This window comes from Pleurodeles waltl, chromosome 8, assembly GCF_031143425.1.
Source record: "Pleurodeles waltl isolate 20211129_DDA chromosome 8, aPleWal1.hap1.20221129, whole genome shotgun sequence".
NCBI classification, from domain to species: Eukaryota; Metazoa; Chordata; class Amphibia; order Caudata; family Salamandridae; genus Pleurodeles; species Pleurodeles waltl.
Genome location: NC_090447.1, coordinates 629,499,642 through 629,526,030, shown reverse-complemented (window position 1 = coordinate 629,526,030; position 26,389 = coordinate 629,499,642). Strand labels below are relative to the sequence as shown.

Below are 26,389 nucleotides of genomic sequence, written 5' to 3'. Positions count from 1 at the left end.
CAATAAGTGTTCAGCATCCGAATTCCTCGAGAGCAGCAGCGCCTGATATGCACCTATTGGCCATGAAGCTCCTGCTCTTCTCCACATTTCTAGCTGTGAGTTTGGCCCTCCCGGGCCTTCGACGTGACGGTAAGCGTTATGGGCCGTGCATGTCACGATGCCATCTCTGGCATATCATTTCTGCATTGGACATGCTGGTGGAGAGAAAAAAAGCGAGGCAGGAAGAAGATTTTGGTGTTTAGTTAATTAGATGGATGACGGGTCAGTGGGTGGGTGGATAGATAGGTGGATGGAGGTTTAGAAAGATAGATGAAATGATGACTACGCAGGACTCTAGGGCATATTTATACTTGTTTTGCACCGTATTTGCATCATTTTGTTTATGCAAATTCGGTGCAAAACCGACTCCATAGTTATGCTCTGGCGCTAGACCGCTCTAGCACCAAATTCTGGAGTTAAAGTCATTTTTTGGTTGTGGAAACCACGGACCAGATTTACTGAAAAGTGGCACAGCGCGGTGCTGCGCCAAAATTGGCAGCACTGAGATGCTTCACTTTAGAAATGCAGGGATACACCCTATTTAACTGAATACGGCGCAGCTCTGCAATTACCCCTGATCTGTCGCTAAATTTAGCTGCCGGCGCCAACTCTGGCATCCTTGCACCATCATGCAAGGATGTCTGCATTGAGGGGTGTGATTGTTTATGTGAGGGAAGGTGTCCCTTCCTGCACATAAACAATCACTAATGGTGCTTTGGCACTTCTTTGTGTGCTGCACAATGCAGCACACACAGAAGTGACAAAGCTTCATGTTCAAATGATTGTTTATGTGGAGAAAGGGACACCTTCCCGACATAAATAATAATTTCTGGCATTTTGCTCTTTCTATGCGTGCTGCATTCTGCAGCACGCATAGAAAAATTAAAAAACGAGGAGGAATAAAAGTATTCCTCCATGTTGAGCCCTGTTAACGCCACCCCTGGGGGGGCCTTAGATTTTGGCGCTGCCTCAGTTTTACAAAATTTCATAAATCTGAGGCAGCGTCAAAATGCAATGGGTGTTGTTGTGGCACACACACAGCAACATCCATTGTACGTCCCTTCCACTCACAGTGCTGCGTGGGAAGGGTCCATATTTACAAGGTGATGTTAGCGCCACAAAAAGTGACGCTCATGTGGTGCTAGGGGCCTATAAATAACGTCCCCTACTTGCGTCAATGAGATGTAAAGTAGGCACTCCTGTGCAAAAAATGCCTCTATGGCCTTAGCGCCATATTTATCCCCCCCATGCTAAAATCACGCACGGGGGGAGGAGAGGTCAAATAAAGGTGCAAAGCTTGCTTTGCACCTTTATTTAATGCCTGGGTCAGGGCAGGCGTTAGGGGAAACACCATGGAATAAGCCCACAGGTGCCCTCTCCAGGTCCCAGGGACACCCCCACCCACTCCGGAGGGACAGCGGAGGATGGTGGACCCCATCCTAGGTAAGTATAGGTAAGTACAGGTAAGTATTTTTTTTTAAGTGCCATTGGGGGCCCTAAAATGGGCCACCCCTACATGGCACTGGGTGCAATGGCCACGCCCAAGTGACCCTGGTCCCCTGTGCTGGCCATTGGAGTGGTGGGCATGAATCCTGTCTTTTCTAAGACAGGAGTCATGTGGTATGGATGGTTTTGCAACAGAAAATGACGCTAGGCTGGTTAGCTTCATTTTTTTAAACTCTAACCTGCCTAGCGCCATACCGCCAGCCCCACCTGGCTAACATCATTTTTTTTAGGCTAGCCTACCCTTTGCACTGGCTTGCACCATTCCATAATTATGGTGCCCGGCTGGTGCTCGGAAATGGTGCAAGCCGGTGCTAAACCTTTTGGTGCAAAACTGTGTTAGACCAGTCTTGCACCAACAAGTATAAACCAGGGCCTCTCTTTGGTAGGTGGAAGCAATGAATCAATGAAGAGATGTTAGAGATGAGCAAATAGGTGAGTCCATGAGTGAGATGGCAGGGTGAAGTGATGTGAAGAAGGATAGGATTTAGGAATCGAAGGATAGAAGAAGTCAGTTTCTGAAGGAGAGAAGTACGCACGTAGATAGATTTGGGCAGGTGGGGGGAGGAGCATAAAGATCAAGTGGTGACCGTTGAAAGAGAAAATGGGATAGTAAAGAGCATCTTTATAAGAGTTGCTGCGTGTTCGCACCCTTGCAAGCAATAGTCTGTGTGAAGAATACGGTGGCAGATGAAATCTTTGTAATGTGGCATTGGAAAATCGCACAACTAACCTTTTACAAACAGTGGTGCAAGGAAATTTCAGTGGAGTGCATCTTTAAAAAGTGTGGTGCATGGAAAGGGGAGCATGTCTAAAAGAATTGTAAACGTCAATGCACTTGAAATGCATGGATGGCAGAGATAATCTTTACAAACAATGTGATTTGTTGGGGGCTCCAGAGGACACATTTGCAATCAATGGTAAGTGTGTGGGGTGTAGGATTTCCATTGACATCTTGCAGTCAGACAGATGAGTGTGTGTACATGTGCCTAGATCTTTACCATCTCTTAGATAAATATGTCTGGTGAGGTTGGCAAAGGACATTTTTTAAATCAGAGTTCTACGTGGACAGCAGAATAGCAGGAGGCTTCTTGCAATTAATGGTGTTTGTAGAGAGAAGGCAGAAGATGACATAGGAACAATATGTTTGACACCCAGAGGAACAAATGGCAGAGGCCATATTTACAATCAGTTGTTTTGTGTGTATGTCTCTGTATGTCTGTGGAAGGGAACGTGGCGGATGATATTTCAGAAAAAAGAGGCCAGTGAGGAAGGAAGGGTGGAGGAAGACATCTTAATCAGAGGTCTGTGTGGAAGAAAGGGCGGAAGAGGGCATTTTCTTAATCAGAGGTCGGTGTGGAAGAGAGGGTGTCAGAGAACATCTTTACATGCAGGTATAAGGAGGCAAGGATGACCAAAGGCTTTTTCACAATCAGTGGGCCCGATTCACAAAGGTAAACTTAAACGTTTGGTCTACGTTTAGACCAAATATCCAAGTTCATGATTTTTGGGAAATTCACAAAGGGCATTTACGAGTAGTATCTTTACATCCGCACTTAGAGCTAATCTCCAGCGTGACCAGATAAGCGCGTATGGTATCTAAGCACTCTTTTACTGTTTATTCTGTAAAAAATCATAACTCAAGTTCTACTTAATGGATTTTTGCTGTTTTGGCCTTGTTTTATTTAATAAAGTAAGCTCTATTTTTCTAACCAGGTGTGGTATCTTTTTGTGTGGTGTTTTCACTGTTTTACTGTTTGAAGTGTTGCACAAATACTTAACAAATTGCTTCTTAAGTTAAGCCTGCCTGCTATGTGCCAAGCTACCAGGCAGTGAGCACAGGCTAATTTAGGATGTGTTTGTGACTGACCCTGACTGGGATTGTGGTTCCTGCTTGGACAGGGTGAGTACCTCTGCCAACCAGAAATCAAATTTCTAACACCATCCCTTTGTGAAATGGGCCTCATATGCTTCAGAGACAATCTGGCACCCCTTTGTTTTAGCATCCTCTGCTGTTACCTTCTGTTGTGTAACTAACTTACAATCAACCTTACGTAAACACAAATATTTTTTCTCTACTTAGAGCAACTTCGCAGACAAGGTCAGGGATCCAGTCAGGATCTGCCACACAGCACCTTGCCCCCTCAGCATTCCACTATTCAGGGCAGTACACTCCATCCTCATGCAGCTGATGAGAATGATGGCTCCGGTGAGAGTTCAGAGGAAGCACTGCAAGGACTACATCATCAGCCTCGACCATCTGCACCTCCTAGAGACATCAGTCCACCCTGGCCTGAACCAGCTCGTCGTCAACCTTCAAACTTTGGCCTCTAGTGAGGACTTCAGGTGGGTATCCCTCACTTCATCAATGCTTTCTGGTGTTATATTCAGAATTTTATTTAATTTTAGAATTGATTGGAAATTGTTGTACCCAAGATATTTTCATAGAAGTGCTACCGTAAACTGCTAGGTCATGCCATGAGGTTCTGTGTTGGCTCCATGCCACAGTGGAAGTGACTGAGCAGAACCGCATATAAGTGACACCCCTGAGCTCTAAAGTCAGTTCCTTGTTTCTGCGCCATCTGATGCAGATCCCAATCTCTACACCCAAATTTGTCCGTTTTCATACAACTTCCAATATTCAAAGTGTGCTAGGGAACTATGTTTCAAGCCATGCCGTGACTGTGGGAAACCTACATTAGTCACGGACCCACAGGTCCATGACTTGGGGGGTAGCAAGTTTAGTGCAAGGTTTTTCCCTTGCCATAAGAACTCTTCTATCATCAGCTCTGCTTCTAGACAAATCATTTGTTTTATAGCTATCATAATATTTGAAAAACAAAATTAAAAAGGGGGAGAATGGACATTTAACCTACTGCGACCCATCTTATAATATAAAGTGGGAGGTTTTTCCAGTTGGACTTTTTTGGGGTGGTAACATAATTCAATTTGAAGGGGTCCAAAAAGTCGCAAGTAACAAAGTTGTCTAGATATCTTATGGGACAAGTACTTGAGTACTGATGTCACATCTCACAAGATAGTATCTCAGATGAATAGTAATACAGCAATACTTCTGATTTGGCCTGATTACTCTTACAGCCCCCAATATCTGAAAATGCTTCAGATTTGGTTAAAGCGTTCTGAACATCCGAGGCTGTTCCCGCTAAATAGAGGAAAATATCATCAGCAAATCATTTTAAGTTTTTGGACTCCTTGTAATTGTGGCAGGATTGTAGGGTCCTGTCTGATGTCTGTGGTTAGTGGCTCCACTATCAAAGAAAAGCGAACCACTGACAAAGGACAGCCTTGTCGTATGCCCCTGAATTGTTATTGATCCTATTAACTTAGAGTTAATCATAATCTTGGCCTCTGCTTTGATATATACATTGAGCAACAACTTAATTAATTTAGCTTGAAAGCTAAAATGTAGAAGAGTCTTAAATAGTGCCTCCCATTGGACACGGTCAAAAGCCTTTTCGGCGCTGAGCATTATAATGGCAGTTTTAATATTGTTTACTGAAAAGTAATCTATTGCCTGAATAAGCAAGTTCATGTTAATGGATATAAATCTTTCTGGCAAAAATACATTCTGATGCCCATAAACCAGTGACACTGCTGCTGGATCTAATCTCAATGCCATGATTTAAGAAAATAGTTTGAAGGCTGCGTTCAAACAGACTTATAGGGCGGTAGCACGTGAGGCTTGTCTTTCTTGGGGAAACTAACAATAGCTGTCCCAGTGAAGTCTTATGGTATTTCACACCATTGAAGAATTTATTGAACACACATGTAAAAAAATCCACTATTTGTGCAGAAAATATCTTTAAAATTGCTGAAGTTATACCATCATTTCCGCATGCTTTAGTATTAGAAAGACTTTTAGTGGCATCCAGAACTTCTGCCTGTGTTATGAGAACTTCTATACTTTCATGCAATTCCCTGCCAGTGAGGGAAGTTTAATCGATGAGAAAAAGGCCTTAACCGAGCTGGACAAAGGGTTATTGCTATGAGAATATAGTTTGGCATAACGGTCTAAAAACACTCTAGCAATTTGGTCTAAATCAGTTGTTGTATCATTTTGCTTTGGGTCGAAGATTGCTTTCATAGCCCCATGATTGCAGCTCTTCTTGATTGACCATGCTAGAAAGCACCCAGTATGCTCACTTTCTTCATAAACCTTCTGAAAACAAGCCCATTGGCTAATAGATTTATGTGAGACAAAATCATTTATAAGCTTCTGGTTTGCCTCTGCCAGTCTGGATTTAGATTGAGGTGTATGTAAATTATTGTCCCCCTATCTAGCCTGCTCAAATTCTTGCTGTAATACTGCATCTGGTTCTATTTAAATGTGCAGTATAAGCAATGCATTTCTGCAGTATGAAGGCTTTACATGTCCCCAAAAACTGAGCTATTTGAATCTGTGCCTGATTTCTTATTAAGAAGTCAAGTTAAGACTGACTGCATATTAGCTATCCACTCCTCTTGGGTCAACAAGGATCTAACTAAGGACCATCATAGATCTTTTTTAGACTAATCACTCAGTTTTAAATCTATGTACGGGCAGAATTACCAGAGAAGGGGCTCAAGAATATACCTGACTCAGCTCTTCTCCAACTCTGCGATATAAAAAAATAGTCGATACAAGATGCCAAATTAAAGCATTTAAAGAAGCATGTAAACTCACTTCTCTTGGGATAGTCAGCTCTCCAAGGGTGCACCAAAGTGAGATCACTCACTATCTGGGCCAAAACTCTTACTGATTTTGGTTTGTTCTGGAATTTATTACAGCAAAAACAGTCATACTCAACCTTTTGAATGAGGTTGAAGTCACCTCCCATTAGAACTAATCTTGTAAAGGGGGCTAGAAGCTCATCATTTTTTTGTAGTGACATTGCCTTATCTTTGATGGGTCCATAGTAGCTGACCAGATGCATTGCTGTCTTGTTGGTTCTAGCACTCACCAATACTCACCTTGCCTTCGGATCTTGCACCACCCATAGCACATCTCCTGCAAAACTTTCTAATAAATAAAATAGCTACCCCGCCCCCAGCAACATTTGCGGATGCATAAAAGGCCCTTGCTATAAATTTTGGCATTGGTATGTGTTTCACTGCAAATTATGAATGCCATTCATGCTGCATGAGATGGTCCTAAACATTTTGCTTTCAAATCTAGAAGTGGTTATAATACTCTTCTCCCATTGATACCCTCACAGTCTCCTTTAATGCCACAATTTAAGCTTTTTCAGTGCCAACAATAGAATGCCCTCTGGATCTATTTTGCTCTAAAATTAAAGCTATCTTAATTATGTTGTATACAATCTCCTGATAATCTTTTTTTCTTAATTCAGCGTCCTCCCTTTCTTCCACCCAGAGCTCCTCCTCACCACCCTCCCTCTCTCCATGTCCCTGGTGCCCTCCCTGCCTGGAGCCCTTTGGGGAGCTCACCCTCTTCCCCCCTCCATGCAAACGCTCCTCCCCCAATCACACGGACCTGCTCCTCCCCCTTGATTATGGCGCTTTGATATGACGCCTTGAGGCCAACTCCCCGGGGAAGCAGCTAGACGGTGCTCCAAAGTGCTACTAACTGGCTGCTGTTCAGCCTTCTCCTATAGATTCAAGCACAGGCTTATTCGTACGTTTGGAAGACATATATACTCAGCCTGTCCATCAAGCCTAATGTATTTAATCTAAAAAGATCTTAGCTTGATCCACTGACTGGAAAATGTGTGGATGGCCTTTATACAAAACTTTCAATTTTTAATGATGAACTATGCCCGCTGGTGCTCCAAACGTCTTAAAAGTGTCAATCATGTCCTTTAATTCAATGTGGCGCCATGCAGCAGCAAGTGACATATCTGAAAATACTCTGAATGAATAGTTGTCAGAGGTCTGGTAAACTCTGTTTCTTATAGCGTTTGATAATATGTGTTCTTTCACACAATAGTCCTCAAAGTTTACCAAGATAATTCAAAGATGCTGAAAATTTAGATGTTGGTGTGATGATACTCAATGTGCTCTGATAACTTTAAGATCCTACTCTCTTGAAGACATGTCTGTACAGACATATTTATTTATAAGCTCTATTATTAGTGTTGTCACTGTAGTCCCATTCTCCCGGCCCTCTTCAATACCTATAAAGCATAGATTGGATCGACAGGATTGATTTGTGAAGTAATTAAGCTTCAACTGTAGTTCAATGTGGTCAGACTGGATTTTAAGAGTTGCAGGGTTCTAGTTCTGTTTCAAATGTTCCAGATCTGATATTCTTTGTTCCGCTTGGGACACTCGAGATTTCAGAAGCTGTATATTCACATTGAGCTGGTTGAGTTGTTCACAGGTTTCTCTGTGGGTCTCTTCCTGTGAAATATTCATCTTTCAAATTTCTCCACGTAGCTGATGCAGACGATCCAAATGAAGAGGCGACTGGGCCCAGTATTTCCTGACTAAATTGCCGGACTTTTAAGCAAGCTGCTGTCTCTCTGCACAACTTCTGTGGTGGATCTTGGGAGCTTATTAGTATACAGGGCTGAGTGCGCTCTATTCAGTTTGATGTCAACATATCCATGCCATCTGCCTTTTTTGTTGATTATAGGAGGTTAAGTTCCACATCCTGTTAAAATCCTGTCTCCAGCCTTTCTTTAAGCTTCATTTTCTGAGCTTGCTGTTCTTTTGCACTGGAAGTAGCAAAAACAGGTTAAGCTGGTACATTTCTTGGCATACCCTCACTGATCATGATGGCACCTCTAATGCTGTCGCGTGTTAACTCTTCTTCAGGCACAGCTAAAGCCCGAAGGAATGCTTCCGCAGCCCTTATGTGGTCCTTTCGCCTTGTTTCTGCTGGCTCTGTATGAGCCTTCACTGTTTCAGAATTAACAGTGCCATTAGTGGTTGGAGATCATTCATGGGCCCCAGGCCACTGCAATTTTGTGAGTTCTGTCACTGTGGAATGGTTGGTTAACAGAGATCTTGCCTAAGGGGAAGTAAATTGTGGTGAAATGTCCAAGCTATCACCCTAGTCACTGCTCCTGTCCATATTTTTGTGGCCTTTTGTCCTATTGGAGCAATTGGAGATGTCATGACCCCGAAGTATAGATGGCTTGGGAACATTCCTCTTATTGAAGTGTCTCGTGAAAATCAACTCATTTGTTCTATCTTTTCTGGGTCCTAGCAGGGCTGGAAGACGAAATGCCTGAAATTGGGGGGTACAAGGGTAAAAGGTGGAGAAGTGATACTCAGGAGCCACAACCGCATCCAGAACTGCGTGGAATGATTCTGTAGCCATCTAAGCCCACCTATACCTAGAGGGACCCCTATTGAGCCCACCAGGTTGCCCGAACCCTAAATGCAGTCTTTTAGTTTTGAAAATCAAAAAGGCTTCAGAAGGGAGCCATCAGCCACTTCACAACATATATTTTAGCCATTCTCAGGCTCACCAACTCTGGAGAAGATCCTTTAATTAACTTCTTGGAAGGGCCCAACCATCCCTTGAGTCTTTCAACAAGCCCCCCGGGCTCAACAGTTCTAAAGTCACTATGTGCTTCACCTTTCACTTTGCAGGCCCCTGCAAGTGGAACATACAGAATGCCTGCAACACACCTTAGAAGCCTAAAGTTCACAGGATAGAGAGGTCCAGGCTTCAAAATGTGTCATATGTGCAGTATGTAGCGTATCTTAAAGACTAGCTAGCAAGCGCTCTCATCCATCCACCAAACACCTGCCTGTCGCTTCCCTGGCCGCACCTTTGCCCTCAGGGCAGAGACACTCCGGGGCATATTTATACTCTACTTGCACCAGATTTGCGTCATTTTTTTTAACGCAAATTCATCACAAAACTAACACCATATTTATAATTTGACCCTAGACCCCGCTAACGTCAAAATATCTCAGTGTGCGTCATTTTCTGGATGCGTGAAACCGCCTTGCATTAATGACATGCAAGGTAGGCGTTCCCATCCAAAAAATGACTTAAACACCTGTGCGCCATATTTATCTAACCATGCAAAAAAGATGCACGGATGTTAGGCGGAGTCGGAAAATGGCGCACATCCTGATTTGTGTAAAAAATTAACGTCTGGGTCATGGCAGGCGTTAAAATGGGGCAAACACACCGGTACTTAAGGAAAACCCACAGAAGCAACATCAGAGCTCCAAAAGGAAGACATGGAGGTGCTATTCATCCAGCATGCACGAAGATGCAGAGCACAGGAGCAACACCAGCAGCTTCCACCACACCAACAGGGAACCCAAAGGCAACGCCGAAGGCAGGAGAGAATATTCCGGACCAGGACAACCCTTCAGGTCCTCAGGGAACATGACATCATCCAGAGGTACAGACTAAACTGGCAAGCCATACAGCAGCTGCTGTGCCACATTGAGCCACAGTTGGTACCCAGCTTGCAAGACACCCCACATCATTCCACCAGAGACCAAGCTGCTAGCTGTCCTCCACATGTTGGCAAGTGGCTCTTTTCAAACCACTGGTTCCCTGGTTGCCGGGATCTCACAGCCCTCATTCTCTGCCTTTCTACCCAAGGTGCTGGATGCCATCATCTCCCTTACACCCTGCCACATCAGCTTCCCCAACACACAGCAGAAGCAGCAGGAGACCAAACAGGACTTCTATCAAATCAATGGCTTCCCACATGTGCTTGGTGCCATTGACTGCACATGTGTACGGATTGTGCCACCTGCTGAAACCGAGCATCTATACCGCAACAGGAAGCACACACACTCCATCAATGTGCAAGCCATTGTGGATCACCGGGGATTGATCACCAACATCGTGGCAAAGTATCCTGGGAATGTACATGATTCATTCATCTTCCTCCACTGCACCATCAATCAACACTTCCAGGATGGACGATATGGCAATGGCCTGCTTGTTGGTAAGTACAGAAACCTAGTTATATACACACTGCACAGCAACCCTGTAGGACACACAACACATACACCACTACATTGACACGTGACCAGGAAGACACTGAGGTTGTGACACTGCTAGTCATGTTTGGTATCCTGACCCAATGGGATACACACCTATGGACAAATGATACATGCAAATAACAACAGATGCCACTCCAGAGCCACAAGGGGCCAATTTAAAACCACACAGTGACAATGACATGGCCTTACCTGGCAGTACAACTTGGAAGATTAATCTTCCAATATCACATCAATAACACTCAATCACACACCCTTCCAACCAATACGTACTGTGTAAAGGGTGTGTAATGTGTTTCGTTGCAGGTCAAACACCATGAGACACATAGCATGATGATGCTGTCTCTAATGAAGGTGACATGGAATCATTGATGCAGTACCAACATCTCACATCACTCCTGGGGTGACATTGCCCGCTACCAATAAGCAAGTGGACTGTGCTAAGAACACATAATGATGTGACAATATTGCAAAGTGCACACTGCTACACATACGGATTGAGACAATTATACATATACACAACAGATGTACAGGCACATCGACCTTCTGACACTTAAACCTTCACCCCCACAACCAAGTTAGCCAGCTTACCTGGAGCAGGTTCAGTAGTGTAGGTGCACGTTTGCACATGAGCCAACTCGGTGAGGGCACAAAATATAGGTTTGCATATAACTTGTCACACATGGGATATTTGTGCATTGTCAATTGTGAACACTTCAGTGCTGCCAACTTATGGAGATGTGTTGTACCTAGCCAAATCAAAGGGCCTCACCCTTGATTTTCACATGTTATTACATGTGTTGAATTGGATGGGATGTTCAGGCCATATAGTGCAACCGTGTTACCACCACAGTGGAATCCATTCTGTGTGTGGAAGTATCATGTCACCTCCAGTGAAGGCACATGGACACATCTTTCATATGACATAGTGCATGGGAGATACACAATGAGCTGCAAGTTTAGAAATATACTGCTGATATCCGGTCAATCAGCCAAACATCAGTTTTGATAATTAAACAACCCAATGCTGATAGAACATCCTAGAACCCTAGGATCCCACACAATAACACAAACACAGATGAGTCACAGACGACACAAGATAACAACTGCCATGCAAAGTGATAATCAAGATGCAACCAATATCCAAATATTTACACTTATTTTCCCTTTCAGCTGATCAGGTTTATGGGATCCAGCCATGGATCATGACCTAATTTGTCAACCCAAGCACAGCATCAGAGCGTGGCTATAATGAGGCACATCGGAGGACACGCACCATAGTAGATAGGACTTTTGGCATCCTGAAGTCCAGATTCCGGTGCCTCGACATCACAGGAGGCACCTGAAATGGTCTGCAAGATCATTTTGACCTGTGCCACCCTGTACAACATGTGTGTATGGAGGAACATTCCCCTCTATGAACCAGACTCACAAATGCCTGAAGAGGAGGAAGAGGAGGATGCTGTTCGTGAACATAAGAGGGACCATCCAAACACTGCAGCAGGATTGCGCCGGAGTCAACACATTGTACAAAACTTCTTCTAACTATTGTCACCATCACCACTTTGTTAGCATATGTCATTAAACACCTACCTTCATCACTCAATCATGCTCTGGGTAAATATTTATGCATCACATGATCCCTAGGAATCATAATCAGAGTTTAGCCTCATGGAGCATTGCAGAAATACAGATTAGGATACTGAAAAAGACACATCACATTTGATGGGTATGAATGCACACCCAACATCACACACAGTGTAAATTAAATATGTCCTGTCTATTTCACATGTGAAGGCCAATATCAGAGGACCACGGCTATGACACACATCCATGTTGCCAACATGGTTCATTGCAGCACATGAAACACAACTAAGACACCATCAATCATAATGGACAAAAGTGTTTCATACATGAGGCAGTGGATGTGCTATTACATTCGTAACAGGAATGTATGACCAGACCCTTGACAGCAGTAAGTGTGACATTAGCTATCTTTGCAAGGAGCATGTGTGACAAGAAGTACATCAAACCTGAAAATGGATAGCACAAGTGCCCCAGGTATGACAAGCATTGCTCACAAGACATGCCCTGCGCAGTCCATCCCAGGTAATAAGTCCTGATACTACCATGTATTAAGTCTCTCCCCACCCTTCTCTAGGGGGGCCTGTAAATGGACTATCTGTACCCTGATAACCTTCATCTACACACACCCAGACTCCCATTCTGACTCCTGTGTGCTTCCTTCTTCAGTATGGCACGCCATAGTCAACATTCATCAGTCTGCATGGACTTCAGGTCAAATACTGCGCTGCCTGGTAGTCGGTAAGACCTGTAATCAGCTGTCCATTGCTTCCAGTGTGAAAGGTCCAGTTTGCCCTTTGAATGTGATTCACAACTCCAGGACTTGAGAGAGGCTGAAGCTGCACACACCTGTGAGCACTTCCATGCAGACCAGCCATTTGAACCTGCCCTGCTGCTGCCTGGAACTGCTTAGAAGGTGCCATTTGCTGAATCTCCTTGTGGTGCATTGGCATACAAATCACTTGTGTAACAGAGCCCTTGGTGGATTGTGTAACGTTGCAGACCACAGCACAAATACAGTTTTTGGTTCCCACAGTGCTGTTCTAGCTTTTCCCAGTCAGAGTCTGCTCACTGTGTAATTGCCTTGTTCAAGTTTGTTTGTGACAGAGCCTGCATTCTGTTAGCCTGGCCGGTTCCTGTCTTTGCGGTAACTATAGAGGTTCCCTGTGGGTACATTTGTCTCATAGATGCTTTCCATGCCCTCTCTTTCCTCATGGGGTATTGTGTCTGGTTGGTCTAGGATGAATCCTCAAATATATCGTATAGTTTAATTAGTTTCCTTATAGTAGTCTGTTCTGGGACCTATATTCATATAGCCTAATCTAGCCCCCATCCCTTGTCAGTTTTTGCATGTATTGATTAGTGCCAAACAGTGAGAGTGTGCCATGGCTGTATGCATGGATTCGGTACGGTGCCTCCAGCACAACAAACAAGGGTTGCCAAGGTGTATGTAAGGACAAAACATGTTTGTGCCCTGACGGTCCACACACAGATTCACTTCTGCCGCCATCTTTTGATGACTAGTTGTGACATTAATCAGCACAGAGGCACTTATGTTCCCTGTTGCAGTGGGAATTTTAGAGGCCACCCTGTGTACAAACGTTGTGATGAAACCTGCCTATTTCCTATTACTGATGCAAAATGTTTTTAAGCACACCAAGGTTGCCCTGTCGTCTGCCTTATTAAAGGTCTGCAGTGCTATAACTGGATTATCCCCATGTGTGTCGTTAGTTGATCTTTGGCTTTAGGTCAAATCTGCTTTGAAGGATACTCTTAATTTAAGGGTTGGCTACACAGGCTCATGACTAGACCTGCAAGTAACTGTGACAACATGGAGGCCAATACTGTGACATGGAACACATGGCCACACACTTGAACTGGACACTTTGGTGCACTGAACCACTGTAAATATGTAAACACATACAGCATGGTCTGCTGGTCCTCCACTGCCACAGGAGAAACATAGGTCATTTACATGACTCAAACTGTGGTGTACCATAACTTTTTTGGATTGGAGTTGGGACTCTGTGTCACAAACACTGTACTTACCTACCATGTTCAAATGCCTGACTCATGGGTAGTATACACACAAGTGACCATGAAGTGGTATCCAACATTCCAGTACATGTGATGGCTTACCTTTGTAATGTTGCCATTATCATCCATACTCTATTTATCCTGTGTATATTTTGTCATGGGAGATGTTTTGACCCCAAAGTCAAGGAAGTTCACTAAGCATAAGACGCTACAGGTATGACAAACACATATCCTGACTAATGTACCTCAATGAATGGCATCTGATGGTTATCCACAATTACAACACATGCATACAAGCACATTATGCAAAACAAGTCTTGTGACGTTCACACAGAGGCACAGCAACAATTGAAATAGCCAATTCACAGACATAAACACACATGCCATGTGTACATTTTTAAAGTTGTGTAGCCTTGCTATCCTCTATTGGCACACCACCTGCTCAAACTAGGGAATACACATTTTAATTCCAAATGGTTGGGTTGCTGTTGCGTCAGTTAGGAGTGCTAATCCGGCACAACAGCATGAGTATTATGGTCTGTGGTAGTGTGGTCTGCCACATGTGCCCAAACACTGGAACACACACAGCAGGCCCTAACAGCCTATCTTTGTATAGTTATAGCTTCAGTGTACGTAAAATAGGAGAAAAATGATACAAACACAGTTAAAGACAGATATTTTGATGCAAAAGTGTAAAAAAATACGCATATGTGTCAAAAAATGCTGCATAGGTGTTTTTAAAATAACGCTCACAGCCATTATACGTCGATTGGTCCCTAGCGTTAATTTCAACACTGCACCCCATGAAATTGGTTATCCATGAAAAATATATTGATCTTTTAATGCTGGCTAATTTTCAAGCATATGCGTCAATAAATTTTGACGCAAAGCTAGTAAGCGTCATAAAATTTCACGCATCAGAATAAAAACGCACTGCATTTGACACAGGAAGGGATGTAATAGGATATCCTGTTAACAGAAATAGTACAGTGGGTGTACTTTCACTTTGCAGTCTGTGATTCTTCTAGACTGTGTGGCTGTGTTGAGAGTTGTGTCTGCCAAATTGTGCTTTTGTCTCCTGTGTGCCATTCCAATTGTCATCTGTTTTTTTTTGTAATTGTCTCAGTAATTCAGTGTAAGTGTGTTTTTGTGTCATTTTTTGGGTCTAATTTTGTCTTTGTACTGTTAGGAGTGTGTAGTGGGTATTGTTATTCGGGGTATTGTTGGGCTGTATGTGGGTTCTTTAAGTTTCATTTTCCTACCTCTGTTCCCTGTATTTCCCTCTTTTCCCTTTCCTATCCCTATTATTTTCTATGATGTTGGGCAGGCCACGTCTGGGGAGAATGGGTGAGGAGGAGCTGGGGGCTTTCATTTGGCTGGTGTGCCACTTCCTCCCCCTGATGTTAGAGGCTGGTGGCAGGGTGATACAGGGGTATCACACCGAGGCGAGGAGACTCAGGTGGTCCAAGGTGCTGTTCCACCTGAAGATCGTATTCAACAGACAGCGCAACAACCACCAACTCAAACATCGCTGGGCTGACCTTGTGGCCAGAGAGCAAGACCTGCTGGACCACCTGGGTGTGGTTATTGGTGGCCCTGTTGGTGAGTACTAATCAGACTAATGTGTACAGTAAAATGCTCTGTAGTGACAGTGGCAGATTTGGTGACATGTTGCATGCAAGATTTGTGGACATGTGGAATGCAAGTTGAACATACAGTGGCCCTGATTTATACAATATTTGCTACGCATTACCGTCATTTGTTGATGCAAAAGCTGCACAAACTTACAAAACAACTTGATCTTGTAAATTAGTGCTGCTTTGACGTCAATAGATGATGGTAATGTGGCACAAACAAATGTTTTATTCATGGTCTGTGAGTGTAACAGGAATGAGATGTATTTCACATGCTGATGCAAGGAATGAATGTAGTCCCCAATTATTTGGAATACATGTCTGAACTGTATTCACGGCCATACGTACAAAGATCTTCCTAACCTCTGGTAATATCTTAGGCTTATATTTTGACTTGGTTTGTGCAGCATTTAAATTAATCATGGATGCCAAAGTAATGCACACTGGATAATATCTAAAAGTATGGTGCTACTTTCCATAGCTGTAGCGTAAAAACAGGAAGCAAATGCTACACATAAAAAAAAAATATGCCCCTATGTTCATTGTTCCTGTGTGTTTTAATTTGCCTTGGGCACAATTACTGGTACATCACTGATGCATTTGCCATCTGTGTCACTTTATATCCAAGCAATTTTCATAAGTTAATGGGTCATCATGGGATCCCTGAACTTTGTGAATGAATGGTCACAAATTATTTATTTGCATGATGTTGTGCAAGGAAGTCCTGATTGCTTCCATCATAATTTAATGTGACAAAATAGTTTGCTAGTTTACGTTTGGTACACCCCTTCTGATCCAGTGCAGCATATGTACAATAGTTACCTTCTCAGTATGAAGGCTATCACAGACATGGGTGTATGCTGAGATCAGCAGACCAGCATTCCTGTGACTGCTGCCATTCCCATGGTACATACAAATTGAGACCTACTTCATTAAGATTGCCAGAGTAGGACATTTGCTAAACCATGTTTCACTTAGGGGACAGTGGCAGTTCGTTGTATAACCACAGATCATCCAACTTGGCATATGTAAGATGATGAATGTGGCTACCTGATATAGGTGCACAGGGCCCTGAGTAATACACTTCAGGTGCAATGACTACACCTGTGCTCATGCATTCTGTCACACATGATCAAATTAGACACTGTCAGCATATATTTCTTTGTTGTTATGATTTAGATAAATGGCCAATCCATGTTTAGCGTACCATTGCCATCAAGTAACACACAGGATCCCTGCCATCATGGTGTCATAGGGGGCATATACGGCTGTGGGTACACTGGCAATGTGGCTTATGTAACTTCAGACAACACAGGCCCACATATAATGGACCATAGAAAGCACAATAATTCCTGTACTAAACCCAACCCACATGAGCATCACACAGTAACTGATTGTCCCTTGATGCACAAGCCACAATACCTGAGTGACTGGTATTGTGGTGCACCAGGAATGTGGCTTTGCATGTCTCTCATATCAACAAACGAAGAAATGGATTACCCTCTAGGAAGAATTCTACACAAAATTGAGTAATCATGTTTGTCACCACATGATTGTTAGGGCCCATGCATGTGTGCATATGTGTGTCTATCAATCACTGGAGTGACAGGGTCAATACATGTTTGCAGTGGCATGTCTGTTGAGATGTCTACATGCCTGAGGTGCTGCTCCATCATCTAAAATGTCACACAGAGAATTTTTTGTTCCAAGTTTTGTACAGTGAGCAGACATTGAGCACATTTCACCCGTCCATGTGTTACAGGTGGACCAGCCCCCTACACAATTGGAGAAGTGGCTCGATTTGCGGACCCAGACATATCCAGTAAGTGTTGATATGTTACTTCTGTGTTGTGTTTGCAGCTGTTGTGTGATTGACTCCTGTTTGTTGGACTCATTGCAAGGTATGATGTGCTGGCACATGATCTGATATGTGACTTGCCTGGCGTTTTATATTTTGTTCCATGTTTCAGTTGGACAATCTGTGGTGGAGAGTCATATTTTGGGATTCTAGTGCTGCGCTGTAGGTGAACAGGGTGATATGTTTTGCTATATTTATGCCAATGATAAATTATGAGGTGGCCATGTTCATGATTTAGTCAGCAAGTCAAACCCTGATTCACACAGACCAGTGATATCGAAGTATTACCCACAGACTTGAGCCTCCCTGTTAACTAATGAACATGTAGGACTGTATGTTTGACTTCCTAGCAGCATCTGGCTCCACATGTTGTGCTATGTTTATATGGCACCTGAGTAGAATGTCATAGGTGTGCATGCAGGTCAAGCCCAGATGGCTGCTTGCATCTATGTGCTTGTTTTTGGAAAGGTGTCAGTGAGATCAAATGATGTTGACAATTGTCCGCAATTAGGAGCATAAATGTGGATGTGATTGGCCAATGTTTGAGTCAATCCTATTTGGCAGCCCTCCTTACCTGTGGTGGACTGACTAAACCCATGGACAGCTGTCCAAAGCTTCCTGGCTGTCCTTGATGTTTGAAGATATGAGTTGCATGTCCATCACACCCTGAGGCACAGGGTTAGAGTTATGAAATATGTGCACCTAGGTGTGAGGATCCTAGTGTAGAAGACAGACAGGTAATTCCAACATCCATTTGTTCCAACCTAGGATACCCCCTCATGATTAGCAACTGCATCCCATCCAGGCAATTCCATTTACAAAACACAGATCTTGTGGGCCTTGATTGTCATCCAGAAGATATTCATTAGTTGGCCTGCCACATGTGGAGTACTTGCAGCATTTGTTATGTGACCAATGGCAGAACAGTGATGCACAGATCATTTAAGTAGGTACACAGCTTTTTGAGCATTGCTGGGCTGTTAGGAGATGTGTAGGCTGCATTGGCATGTCATTCCTCAGGGACATTCCATGATCTGTACTGTGATTTGGACTGTTTAAGCTTACATCCCACAATAATGTCACTAATGTTTGGCTTTCTCTATTTTTACAGCTGCCAATATGAATGCCCATCAGATCAGGGAATTCCAGAGGCAGGCGATGCGTTACCGCCACTTACTGGATGTGGAGTCTGGGTTCCGCAATATGGCATGGCGTTATCAGCATGAGAGAGCCACAGGGGTCTGGAGGGAATTTGCCCAAGGGGGGCCATCCTTGCCCACAACAGTTACCACCACCAGAACAACCAATACGACCACAGTCGCACAAAGGATGACAGCCACTGTTGTAGGTCCCTCTACCTCATCAGCTCCAGGCACACAGACAGCAGCTCCTGCACCTCTCCCTCCAAGCACGGCACCAGCACCAGCACTACCATCCACTAGTGGCACACAGACAACCCCTGCTGCAGTGATAGACAATGAAGAATTTCACCAAATGAGATATGACATGCAACGGATGTTGCGCAGGATGGACAGGCTGCAGCAGGAGGTGTCCCACAATAGCAGGAGACTACGTGGAATAAAGAAGATACTGTGGAGGGCAAACTTGTGACTTTGTGACCCTCACCCATGATTCCCTCTCCTCCCTCCTCTTTCCTGGTTCTTATATTTTGTGGGTTTCGGGGGCTTAGTGTTAAGTTAGAATAGGCTGTTAGTTTAGTTAGTACAGGAGGTTGGGGGGTGGAGAGGGTTATATTTTTACATGTGTTATTTTTGTGGGTGGGTGGGTGGGGGATGATAGGGTTTATGTGTATAAAACAAATATATATATATATATATATATAAAAAATACCAAAAAATATATATTTGTTTAGGATAAGATAGAATGTGTTTAGGTTAGTATATGTTGTCCTACATGTGTCCCGTCATATAAGGGGGGTGGGGGGGTTGATGTTTAGAGTGTTGTTATATGTGATAGGTAAGTTTAGCTTAGGGTAGTTAGGGCCAGTTGTGGGTAATGTGTAGTTAGGATAGGTTAGTTTAGTTAAGGTGTTTCTCCTAGTTTATTATCATTTTTTACTGTTGAATAAATATTTAGGTACTCCTTTACAGTATGTGTCATATGCTTGGGTATCAGGGCCTTGGCATGGGTGAACAGTGTCAATTTAGTATTTGCATTTGTGTACCATCCTGCATCCGAATCCCATTATTGACATTGTTATTCACAATCCCTAATGTGCAGTCACATTGGCAGCTACACCACAGCTACTTCTCAATGCCTCTGCCATCCATTGCACCCACCACTCAAGGTAACTATGGTTCCCAATTTGTTGTGAAGCTTGGATGTGTGTTTTAAATCTGTCATCGTTTGAGACCTGATTTGGAATATTGGCCACTGTGGTACATCTGCCTGCAGCCTGATGTTCATGTGAACTCTGAAAAGCTGAATGATGTTTTAGTCGTATGTAGTATTGTATGCGTAACTCACACCAATCAGTTCATATATTGTACTGCCAGGTTACATAAATGTCCGTACACTCGTACACATCCATTCCTGCTGTATGGTGTGTGATAAAAGTTTATAGTCAGATGACACATACATAAAGATTGTCTTGAAGGGAATTTTGAACACATTGATTTTCAGCTTAAGCATCCCTTGAAGCAGACTTTTTCAGTCCAACACAGCATTATACTGTTAATTCTCAATTTACTTCAGAAATAAGCCTCAGGAAGCGCAGATGATGATACAATCCAGACCCCGGTGCATAGTTATCAGCCCACAATCTTTCAAGGCGGTTGAATTGACATTCTATGGCCATTGACATGTGACATACATCACTAATTTCCTACACAGTTGATGTGTCACATTACACAGAGACCAAGTGGTTGTGTAAGTGCTATTTATTTGAAAGTGCTGTAGTGCAATATTTACATAGTTCAGGATTTTGAGTCCATCAGTGTGACGCATTCTATTGTGATGCTACACAAGTGCAATGGGACATGTCATTGGCCATGCTGGGGTGAAGTGTCATACAGTTCAGAGGAACATGAATTGCCAATGAGGTAGTGAGAGACAAACACAGAGCAAAGTGTCAAGGTAAACAGTGTGCTGGAGAACAGTGCATGTGAGCAGATGTTGCAGGACTGGCATGTCAACAAGCACAGGACCTAGGATATCTGTGCCCATTTGGCATGGACTTATGCTACCGGGTACTCTTACGGGTGAAGGTGATCTGTTCCACGTCTTCGTCTTATGATGTGTGTGTCGTCTCCTCTGCCCTTCGTGGTGGTGGGTTTGAAGGGGCAACACACACTTCAGTGTTTGAAGACGTGGAGTCAGAAATCCCGGTAGCTGCCAACTGTGGGTATATTAAGGGCATTACTGCAGCAAGGAGGAGCTGCTGGTTCGTAAGTATAGCAGCTACTTCACTGTGGTAGGCAGGCAGGTCGGCCCTGAGGGGGTCATGATTGCATTCGTGCACGCAGTGAAAGGTTTGGGGTGCGAGGTGTTGTGGCAACTCCCATACTGCAGTGGTGAATTCCTTTACACTTTGTTGTAGTCCTTGCAGGATGGACGTTAGTGCTTGTATGGCTGCTGCCTGTCTGCAGATGACATCATGCACGAATGCATCCCCTCAAGGCTGGCTGCCATATTTTGCATCCCCTCCCGCACCGCCTTGGCCATCTCACGCTATACTCCAACTACAGTCCTCTCAAAGGTGGTACCAGTGTCCTCAGAGTCCTCAGCTGGGTTGGAGCTGGCAGGTCGCACTACTGGGGTGGTGGGCGGGTCCTCTGTGATGGCTACTACTTCTGTGCTCCTCCTTGCCACTGAAGGTGGGGTCTGGAGAGTTCCAAGGGCATGTTTGAGGGTCTGCTAATGTTTGTCAGCTCGTCATCCATGTCATCAGGGAAGTCCAGGATAGGCATATCCCCAGGAGAGCCTTTGTCCTCTGCAATGAGATATTGTACAATTAGTGTGTCTGTGTTGTGGCATTTGTAATGTGACTTTTCTGACTTCCTATTAGTTGCACATTGTGATCTTGGTTCCTGTTCATTGTTACTGTCATCATTATTAGCATTCTACCAGGCCTATACCCCACCTGCATGTCACATGTAGTGTGGGCAGTTTGGGGAAATGTCTGCGTCACATTCTCTAGGTGTAGGTTCTTCCCAAATTGTATGTTGCCACCCTATTGTACAACTCAACCCTCCATCTACTTCCATTATCATGGTGTGGCCTTGCACTGGCTGTGGGTGTTCTGATGGCACTTGCACCACACTTAACAATCTGGCACTGACCTAGTCTCTGATATTTCACATCCACTGATATGTTGCTGAGACCTAGCACATACTATTTATAGCATTGGCATGGCACGATACAGGTGTCAGCATTGGTAGTGTGCACTGCTGATGTTGGGGAATGTGTGCTACATTGGATTGCACTGATGGTCCTAGCAGTGTTCCATTTCCTCTTATGACTGTGCGGGTGTGTTTCACTAGCTAGAAACATATGTCCTCCCCTTCAATGCTGTTGTCTTAGCACTATGACACTTGAGATGTTGCATGGTGGCATTGCAGCTTTTGTAACACAGGCACAGGGTAGACCCTGACATGTGCAGCATGGGTATGACATTACTGCTGTGTACCTCATACTGTTAATAATAATACCTGATGTTTATAGTGCCTATAGACATGAGCATTTGACAGGACTTGCACATTTTTATTAATTACAAGGGATTGATAATGTCGTCATCCTGACCCCTCTATATTGGGTGTGTGTGATCCATGTGCACGTAACTGCCATTAGCCACTTGACCTGCACACACAGCAGAGGTGGTAGTGGCAACTGTTGTCAATGGTAAATACCACTTGCGGATATGGCCTGAGACTGAAATTGAGCCCTAGTTCATTTAGCGACAATACCAGGTGTCGTGTAACAGCAGGCCAGTTTTACTTTGTACCCTACCCTCCTGAACTGGCTTTGCCTTTCCAACATCCTTGGCATGGCAGAGTACCCCCATGCAAAGGTTGTTGGTGTAGTGTTGTTCTGTGCCCAAGGTTTCCCCTGCACAGCCCATGCACCCGTGCCGTGCCCCTTTGCCCTTTCCACTACCTGATTGTCATGGCTGACATGCATTGTGTAGTAGGTATGTCCCCCCCTGCTTGCAGTTAACAATTAGGCATTTTTGTTGCCCATGCCACTTACCCTGCATCTGTGTTGTATCATGGTAGTCTGCGCTGTCATGTCCTTGAATCTCTGTGACGATCTCCTCAGGGATGACGGCTGCCATCATCTCCTCCATTTGGTCCAGGGCCTCCTGCGGTGCTGGATTCCCACCTCCAGTGTGCAGTGCTGCCTTCCTGTTCCTTGCCATCTTTTCCTTGGTCCTGCGCTTGCAGTCATGCCAGCGTTTCCCGCACTCAGTGACTGTTCTCCGTACTTCTGCAACACTGTTGATCTTATCGACAATTTGTTGCCAAATTGCCTCTCTCCTCCCAATTGGCAATTTAGAGGTGACAAAAAGTTGATGCTGGTTTTCCGTCACCTCTTTCACCAGTATTTCATGCTCCTCTGCACTGAACCAACACTTCCTTTTCTTCTTCTCCCTCTCCTGGCTCTTGTGTGGGTCCTCCTAGCTGGGTCCTGGTCGGTTATCATCTTCCTGTGGTCTCTCATGGCTTCTGGAATCGATTTTGGGGCTCCTTTGAACATTTTGCTGTGTTTGCACCGCTTTTTGACACTATTGTGGCAAAAAAAGGCGCATATCCGGTTTGCGGCATCGTAAACCGGATTGAAGTCATTTTCGCAGCGTTAATGTCCTTTTTCTTTACAATGTGGCGCATTGGTTTGAGTAAAAAAAAAAGACTCTAACCAGTGGTAAGTATAAACTTGACGCCCGGGTGGTGCAAAGAAATGGCGTTAGCCGGCGTTAAACTTTTTGATGCGAAACCGCGTTGGCGCAGTTTTGCTTCAAAAAGTATAAATATGGCTCTCAGTGCGCAGCTCACACAGCACATGTTCAGGTTGATAAGCCTATCTTACTTTTTTCCTGCAGACTGCAGGTGTCTCCGATCTTCCCCCGCTCCCGGCTGTGGCCTGAATCCTCCTCCCCGTCGCCATGGGCCTCAGGATCAGAGACATGGCTGTGAAGTGACTCCTGCTGCCATCTTGGAATGCCCTCTGCCTCCCAGTTGTGGCCTCAGTCACAGAGCTCCCACACTTATATCTTGACTTACAGAATGCCAGTGGGCTAAATACCTCTTCTGAGACAGAGCTTGGTTTGCCACTTGTGCTACCACAAAGAGAGGGCCTCATTTGCCGGGGTGGCTCAGATGGAACGTGGTGTCTTTGGGGACCCCTCTTTTAAAGAACTAAGCAAGTTCATCACAAGCTTTTACTCTCTAGACACGTTGCAGCAATCCATGCACAGAGTTTTTGGCCAAGGTATGCACCCCCTCAGAGACCTGAAAGATTCATAGGTCACCATCCCAATCTACCCATGACATAGATTGCTTCAGTTTTTGAGGATACACCAGGTTTATGAGTTTGTTTCTGTTCTGTTTGGCCTCTCTTCCACACCTCTGTGTCTCATCAAGGTGCCAAGGTCTGGCATAGAGTGGGTCAGTTCAAGAAATATCAGGTTAATATTATATGTAGATGACCCATTACTGAAGCATCAGCATCCTTCCTGATTGCAAACAGAACTGCAGATGCAAATATCACTGCTCCTGGACTTGGGCTTCATCAAATAAGATCAGAAGTCTGAGTTTGAACCTTCTCAACAGATAATTTGGTGGGTTTTGTGATAGATGCAATCCATCTAACTCTTAAGCTGCCACAGAAAAAGATGGCCCTCATTCAAAGGGCGCTGAAGAGAACCCGGCAAGAAGAAAGTTTCCCTCCATCAACTGTCCAAGATAGCGGGGCTACTTGTGTTGTCCGTATAGGTGATATTCCCAGGGCACCTTCATTTTTGGGCACGACAAAGGCTCAAGGCGAGCCACCTCAGGAGGAGACTAACATATGTGGAGGAGGTGAACCTGACAAGAGATGGAAACAGAGATTCAGTGGTGGCTGGAGCATATTGAGGCCTGGAATGGCAGGGCCATTTTCAGCTCAGCACCAGATCTTGTCATGGATTCGGATGCAAGTCCCTCAGGGTGGGTGCTTATTATGGAGCTATTACCACAGGTGGACTGTGGTCAGAACAAGAAGGCCCTTTCCATATCACCTGCCTAGGTCTGCTGGCAGTTTTGATCGAAATCAGGAGCATAGCAGGCAACAGGGCAGACTGTACAACCCTTTGAAGATGGATGTGTCAGCCATTCCATATTTAACTTGGCTCGGAAGCACAAGATCAAAGACCCTGGTGGAGCTGGTCAAGGAGTTTTGGCAATATTGCCTGCAGAACAAGATATCACCTATGACAAAGTACGTCCGTGGGTAACTGAATCTGATCGAGGACTAGAACTTCATATAACTGCAGGATTCCAGGCCTGGAAGCTGGGCCCACAGCTGTTCCAGGCCCTAATGAGCAAGTGGAGCCTGTGCTGTATAGAGCTCATCGCCTCCCACCTGGATTACCAGCTTTCATGATTCTTCAGTTGGAATTCAGATCTGTAAGCGGACGCGACGGATGCCTTCCTCCAGGATAGGATCCTGTAGCTAGAACATGCTTTTGCCTGTATTTTATGGTGATCAGACTGACAGCGCAGGTCCTCTGTCTTGGTTACACATATTGCTGACACTACTTTGGAGCACACAAGTTTGGTTTCCAATTCTTCTTGAACTTTCTTTGGATTCTTCAATCCTACTCGCCCAGACTTGGAATCTGTTGTTGGATGGTCATGACAACTCATACCAAATGGTGCAGGCGGGAATCATCATGTTGGTTGCTTGGAGGATTACAGACAACTTTTTGAGGTCCCAGGCTTATTGCAACAGGCTACCAACCTCATCAGGAGGGCATGGGTAGCTTCTGCTGTCAAGGTGCATCAGACCTTATGAAACCATGTCGGAGAGGGTACAGCCTCCTGGCACATCACAATTGCTGATAATAATAGGGAAACCACTTAAGCCTGTTTCCTTACCCACAATTACAAGGTGGGGTTGGTAGGTAATGGAGGAGGCAGGCTTGATACCTCAACCTTTGGAGCACACTCAGCTAGAGGCTCGATGGGTAGCTGCCTGGAGAATATCCTCAATGTGGTGGATTGGTCATCAGATTCTACCCCAAATAACTTTTATTTCAAACAAGTGATGTGGTGGCAGGTAACCTTTGAACTTGTATCATTTGTAGCCTCTAGTCCTGACATGTTATGCAGGAAAAGAAAGTTTCCGTTGTATTAAGGACACAGAGCCGAAGATTATTCCAACCAGGTAAGTACAGATCTACAGTACACCCACCCTGGAGTTTGAGAGAGGAAGAGGACTTTGGGTATAAGTACTTAAACATAAGTTTTGATGTATATTTAAGTGTTCCATGATTTAGCTGTTGGCTTGATTTGTAAGGTAATGGGAGCTTTATAAAATAATACATGTCTCTTTTTTTGTAGGAGTTGAACAGAAACAGGAATACTGCAACAGATGTACGTACTAGTTAATGGTTCACTCGACTAAAGAAGAAGTGTTTTTACTATGTGGACTGTCTTAAAGGGAACGGACCATTACTCTTGGTGAACATGTTACAATTTTTTTAAGACTCATGCGGCATATAGTCTTTATTATAATGTATATGGTGGTTATGTTTGGATGCTGAGTTGAATAAAGTTGACCGAGTAATACATCA

At 44.2% G+C, this 26,389-nt stretch overlaps 1 long non-coding RNA gene across 1 annotated transcript; it reads left to right on the top strand.

Moving 5' to 3' along the window:
- On the top strand, positions 1-26,389 carry LOC138249136 (uncharacterized). The gene is made up of 3 exons (XR_011194741.1): positions 1-129; positions 3,626-3,888; positions 26,157-26,389. It is a non-coding gene; the product is annotated as an uncharacterized lncRNA (long non-coding RNA).